A 6,589-nucleotide genomic window follows, 5' to 3' on the forward strand; every position below is an offset into this window, starting at 1 on the left:
CTGGAGAATCCCATGGACAGAGGAGCCTGGCAGGCTACAGTCCATAGGGTGGAAAAGAGTCGGACACAGCTGAGCAACTCAGCATGCACACATGGCATGATATGGGGGCACAGCTCTGTTTTATTACATATGGATACCCAATTGTGGCAACATCTATTTATCAAATCACTGCATTAAAGTGCTGATTTCTTATCTATCAATTTACTTTGCATATTTGGATTTTGTTTCTGGACAATAATACTCCACTGATGTCTTTTTATTCCTGTACTGATACTGTACTATTTTAATTATGGGGATTTTATGGTACTTTTAATATCTGGTAAAATATACTTGCAACTAATATAACAAAGGACAAATTTCCATAGTATATCAAAGCCTCACCCCTTGCATTGGAAGTGCAGAGTCTTAACCACCAAAGCCAGGGAAGTCTCTGAATATAATTTTCTAAATAGCATAATTTGTCCTTTTTTTTTTTTTTTTGGCCCTCAGCCGTGAAAACTTGGAGTCCTAACCACTGGACAGCCAGGGAATTTCCAATCATTTTTTTTCTAATGTAAATTTCTATGGTTTTAGCTGTAGTAAAATCTAAACACACCTGTGAGAGAGAAGAGAGAGAAATATAGTGGTACAAATAAGATGGAAGTTAATTTTTTTCTTACAGTCATTGACCAATCCAGGCTGGGGCAACACCCTGGCTGCTCCAAGTTATTAGTGACCCCTGTTCCTTTCATCTTATTGCCCTGCCATCTACTGGGGTGTTGTACTCATGAGCACAATTGAAGCACAGTTACAGTTATTTCTATATTCCAACCTCTGTGGAACAGGTTGGAAGAAAAATCTAGGGTAAATAAGTTCCTTTTAAGCAATTGAGGGGTACATTGACCTCATCATGTCTGAGCATATTCCACTGGTGCAAACAGTCATATGGCTGCACTTAGCTTCAAGAGAAACACAGAAATGTGCTCTCTCAGTCATGTCCTTAGCTAAAACTGTATTTCCAAGAAAGAAGAGAATATTTTTTGAAGGTAACTAACAATCTGCTACACATATTATTTCATTTTCTTATTTTATTGTATTGTTTATAACATCCAAAACAATAATAGCAATGACAGCATCCTTGTCTCATTCATGATTTTAATGAAACTGACTTTATTTATTCATCATTTAATATATTGGCTGTTGAGTTTTGGTAAGCAATCTTGATCACATTTAAGTAGCTTCTTTTAATTTCTATTTTACTTTGAATATTTATTAGGAATGGCTGCTGAATTCTTAATCCATTTTCAGTTTCTATTGATACAATACTATATGTTTTCTCTTGTAATTGTTTCATGTCATGAAGAAGCTGATAGACTTCCTAATGTTGAATTATCTTTGTATTTGTGAAATAAATACCACTTGGTCACGGAGTGTTATTCTTTTGCCACACTGCTAGATCGGCTTATGAATATTTTATTTGGAATTTCTATGCGTATATTTTGTACAAATATTATCATATTTTAATAACGTTTTTTACTATATGTAAGGCTATGCTAGTTTTACAAAATGAATTTGGGATCTGGGATCTTTCCTTTTTTTCTGGTGTTAGGACTGCTGCCAGTCTCTGAACTGTTTGTTACCAGTCCATGATGAGATAAGTCCAGAAACTGAAAGGGTTTTAAAACTTTTATAGTAATTTGACATCGCTATGACATCCAAGCAGTGATCATCAATGAATAATGAATTCAGATTTTGTACATTTTTTGTCCCTATGTTAAATTTGTTTTGATTGTATTTTTTGAAATGTAAAATGTAATTTATCTTTGAGGAAGCTTAAAATTTTTAGGTTGAACTTGCTTTGCTTATGATTTCGTTTTTCTAGTTATTTTTATTGAATTCTGCAAAAGTATATATCCACGATAATCGTAACTTAAAAAAAATTAGTCCTTCATGCAGATATTTTGAAAAACACTGGTCTAGAATGCACGAAATAACGTTAAAATTATTTGCTTTGAAAGGTTAGCTAGAACTTATTTGTAGAGTTAACTGGCCCTGCTGTTAACTTTCCGTTCTCTTCTGTAATTAGTGCTCTCTTTGAGTTTTCTTTCTTGCGTCAGTTTTAGTAGTTTATGGTTTGCCAGGAAATCAACCATTCCTTTGATATATTCACACTCTATATTCCCTTAAAAGTCTTTTAATACCCTCTATGCTGCTGCTGCTGCTGCTAAGTCACTTCAGTCGTGTCCGACTCTGTGCAACCCCATAGACGGCAGCCCACCAGGGTCCCCCGTCCCTGGGATTCTCCAGGCAAGAACACTGGAGTGGGTTGCCATTTCCTTCTCCAATGTGTGAAAGTGAAAAGTGAAAGTGAAGTCGCTCAGTCGTGTCCGACCCTTAGCGACCCCACGGACTGCAGCCCACCAGGCTCCTCCGTCCATGGGATTTTATCTATCTGCTTTTTGGTCTACTTTCTCATTACTAATGTTTTACCCCGCCTTCCCCCCTCTCCTCCCTCTTTTCTTCTTTCGTACCGCAGACCGGCCAGCCGGGAGTTGATTGTTTCTTTCAAAAAAAGAAAGAAAGAAACCGGCTTTGGGGAGCCGGCGGGCAGGAGCCGGGCGGGCGTGGAGCCCGGACACCCGCGTCGCTCGGAGCGGAGGGAAGGGGGAGGCAGGGGCGGCTCGGTGGCAGCGCACGGGCCAAAGAGAGGCCATAACTCCTAAGACCCGAACCAGGGTTTTCCGGGCTGGGAGAAGGAGCGGCGAGCCCCATCTTCCGGCAGCACCGCCCCGGATGCTGTCACCGCCTTCTCTGCCGCCGCCTCCCCGCACCCCCACCCCGGGCCGGGCTCGCGGTGCCTGGTCCCGCCTGACGCCGCGGGCGCTCGGCTCCTCCCCCTGCGCCGTGTATCTGAGCGAGCGAGGCGGCGGTGCCGGTGGCACGCAGCCGCAGGGCCTCAGCCGCACGCACCGCCGGAAGGCTGCCATTCACCCTGTCGGCCAACAGAAAGACACGCCGGAGCCATTATCACAGCCGGTGCTGGATGACTCACTGCGGGTTTTGTTGCTGCCCGGGCTTACGGCGTTCCCATCATGTGCTCCTCTGTCTCCCTGCACTTTTCGGTGTGGAGGGAGACGGGACACCTCTGGAGGACCTCCCTGTTAATCGGTAGATTTTTGGAGAACTGAAGATGAGCACTGTATTGGCATCAGTTCAGTTCAGTTCAGTCGCTCAGTCATGTCCGAGTATTTGCGACTCCATGAATCACAGCACGCCAGGCCTCCCTGTCCATCACCAACTCCCGGAGTTCACTCAAACTCACCTCCATCGAGTCGGTGATGCCATTCAGCCATCTCATTCTCTGTCGTCCCCTTCTCCTCATGCCCTCAATCCCTCCCAGCATCAGTCTTTTCCAGTGAGTCAACTCGTCGCATGGGGTGGCCAAAGTATTGGAGCTTCAGCTTTAGCATACGTTGGTCTTATACTGTTAAAGCCATTTTTTTTTCTAAGTCACTTCAATCGTGTCCGACTCTGTGCGACCCCATAGACGGAAGCCCACCAGGCTCCCCCGTCCCTGGGATTCTCCAGGCAAGAACACTGGAGTGGGTTGCCATTTCCTTCTCCAATGTGTGAAAGTGAAAAGTGAAAGTGAAGTCGCTCAGTCATGTCTGACTTGTAGCGACCCGATGGACTAAAGCCATGGCAAGCAGTAAAGATGGGAGTGCCGTCATTCCTGTGCTGCCTGGAACTTGGAACGAGTCAAAAAAATAGGAATGCAGGTTGTTTTTAGGGCTTCCCTGGTGGATCAACTGGTAAAGAATCCGCCCACAATGCAGGAGACCTGGGTTGGCTTCCTGGGTTGCGAAGATCCCCTGGAGAAGGGAAAGGCTACCCACTCCAGTGTTCTGGCCTGGAGAATTCCATGGACTATATAGTCCATGGGGTCGCAAAGAGTCGGACAAGATTGAGCAACTTTCAAGTTCGTTACGTTCAGATTGCTAAATCGTGTTCGGCTCTTTGTGATCTCATGGACTGTAGCCCACCAGGCTTCTCTGTCCATGGGATTTTTCAGGCAAGACTACTGGAGTGGGTTGCCATTTCCTTGTCCAGCGGATCTTCCCCACCCAGGGATGAAACCTGTGTCTCCTGCATTCGCAGGCGTGTTCTTTACCACTGAGAACCAGAGAAGCCCAGGAATTCAGGAAACTACAGTAAATATCTAGCATAGCACGGTCCAATAGAAATATAATGGGAGTCACAAAGTAAGTTAAGTGTGCATTTTAAATGCTCTAGAAGCCACATTTAGAGAGTTAAAAGACAGACTTCTTTGGCAGTCCAGTGGTTGACTTTGCCTTCCAATGCAGATTGTATGGGTTGATCCCTGGCTGGGGAACTAAGATCCCACATGCCTTTGTGTCCAAACATCCAGAAGATAGAAGCAATATTGTAACAAATTCAATAAAGACTTTAAAATGGTCCACATCAAAAAAAAAAAAAAACTTAAAGGAGACAAAGTTAAAAGAAACAGGTCGAATGAATCACAATGTCTTTGCTCCAATGTGTCCAAAATATATCAATATTTATCAGTATGCAAGTCACAAGATATTTCACATTCTTTCTCCTTTTTCAGACCAAGTATTTGACATCTTGTGTGTATTTATACTTTCAGCACATTTCCAATTGGATTAGCCACATTCCAAGTGCTCAAAAGCCACGTGTGGCTAGTGGTCACCATACTGGACAATGCAGTTTCTTCTATTTCTGTCATATGACAAAGGTTCTGAACAGTTACTCTTGTGACTCTCTGAAGTCAATTATGGATCCATTGACTATCTGGAATCTAATCTCGATGAAACATGTAGGAGCACTAATAGAACAGTTGGACCCATATACTTTAGCAATTCCTTGAAGAAATTCCTTAATACAATATATGTAATATACCTCACCTGCTGTTATTAAATGTTATCACAAAACTCCAGAAAATTGGAATGACTGGGAGCTTTTCCTGTTTGAATAATGCCTAGTCAAATCAGTGGAGAAACTGGCAGGAAATCTCAGTGAGTTGGGCAGCTGGCGCTCTGAATCGTCAGGGGACACTGAAACATCAAACAGAATATTCCTCTTTTATTTTCTGGTAGGAATAGTCCTTTCTTAATTTCAAGTCATGAAAAAGTGCTTCCTTATTTGCAGGGAAGTAGAAGGAAGGCTGGCATCTCAAGTTTGACTTCAGAGGGGAGGGATAAATTAGGAGGTTGGGATTAACACACACACTACTATATGTAAAATAGATAACTAATAAGACCTACTGTATAACACAAGGAACTCTACTCAGTATTCTGTAATAATCTATATGTGAAAAGAATCTGTAAAAGAATGGAGATAGGTATCTGAATAAGTGAAACACTTTGCTGTACACCTGAAACTAACACAACACTGTAAACCAACCATTCTCCAATATAAAATAAAAAATAATTTTAACAAAAGTTTGACTTTAAAAGATGAGGAATTTAAAGGCCCCACCATGGAAGACAGTTCTTTGAATGCTACTTGTTTTTGCCTGATATATCATTTAACAAATTATTTCCAGATTTGTGCATGCATATTCCACTGAAGAACAGTTTTGCAAATTGTGCACACAGAGGAAGAAGTGGAAGCTTTAATTCATTAAATTAATTTTTAAAATCCAGCTTTTGATTTGGGGTTTTATGAGGCTTCTAAAATTTTTTAATTTATTTTTTAGCTGTGCTGTGTCTTCGTTGCTACACGAGATTTTCTCGAGTTGTGGAGAGCAGGGCTACTCTCTAGTTGCGGTGCTCGGGCTTATCATTGTAGTGGCTTCTCTTGTTGCAGAGTGTGGGTTCTAGAGCGTGGGCTCAATAGTTATGGCACCTGGGCTTAGTTGGCTCTGCTGCATGTGGAATCTTCCCAGACCAGGGATCAAATCTGCATCTTCTACATTGGCAGGTGGACTCTTCACCAGTGGGCCACAAGAGAAGTCCATGAGGTATTTTTTTAGTACCATTTTTGCAGGTTTTGTGGCAGACATAGGGAGGTGCAGCTCAGATCCCACTGCAAGAAAGGAGTAATGGTCCAGGTGCAAGGAGTGCTGATAGCTGTTAGCATCTTCAGAATTCACCTTAGATTTTGAGCTGAGGGATGCCCAAAGCTAATGACCTGGCAGTGTGGTGGCACTGTTCTTGTTGTTCAGTCACTCAGTCATGTCCTCCAGCTCTTTGTGACCCCATGGACTGCAGCACCCCAGGCTTGCCTGTCCTTCACTATCTCCTGGAGCTTGCTCAAACTCATGTTCATTGAGTCAGTGATGCTATCCAACCACCTCATCATCTGTCATCCCCTTGTCCTCCTGCCTTCAACCTTTCCCAGAATCAGAGTCTTTTCCAATAAGTCGGCTCTTTGCATCAGGTGGCCAAAGTACTGGAGCTTCAGCTTCAGCATCAGTCCTTCCAATGAATATTCAGGATTGATTTCCTTTGGGATTGACTGGTTGGATCTCCTTGCTGTCCAAGGGACTCTCAAGAGTCTTCTCCAGCACCACAATTCAAAAACATCAATTCTTTGGCACTCAGCCTTCTTCATGGTCCAACTCTCC

This window comes from Moschus berezovskii, chromosome X (assembly GCF_049115385.1).
Source record: "Moschus berezovskii isolate FMDL1 chromosome X, NW_MosBer_1.0, whole genome shotgun sequence".
Taxonomy (NCBI): Eukaryota; Metazoa; Chordata; class Mammalia; order Artiodactyla; family Moschidae; genus Moschus; species Moschus berezovskii.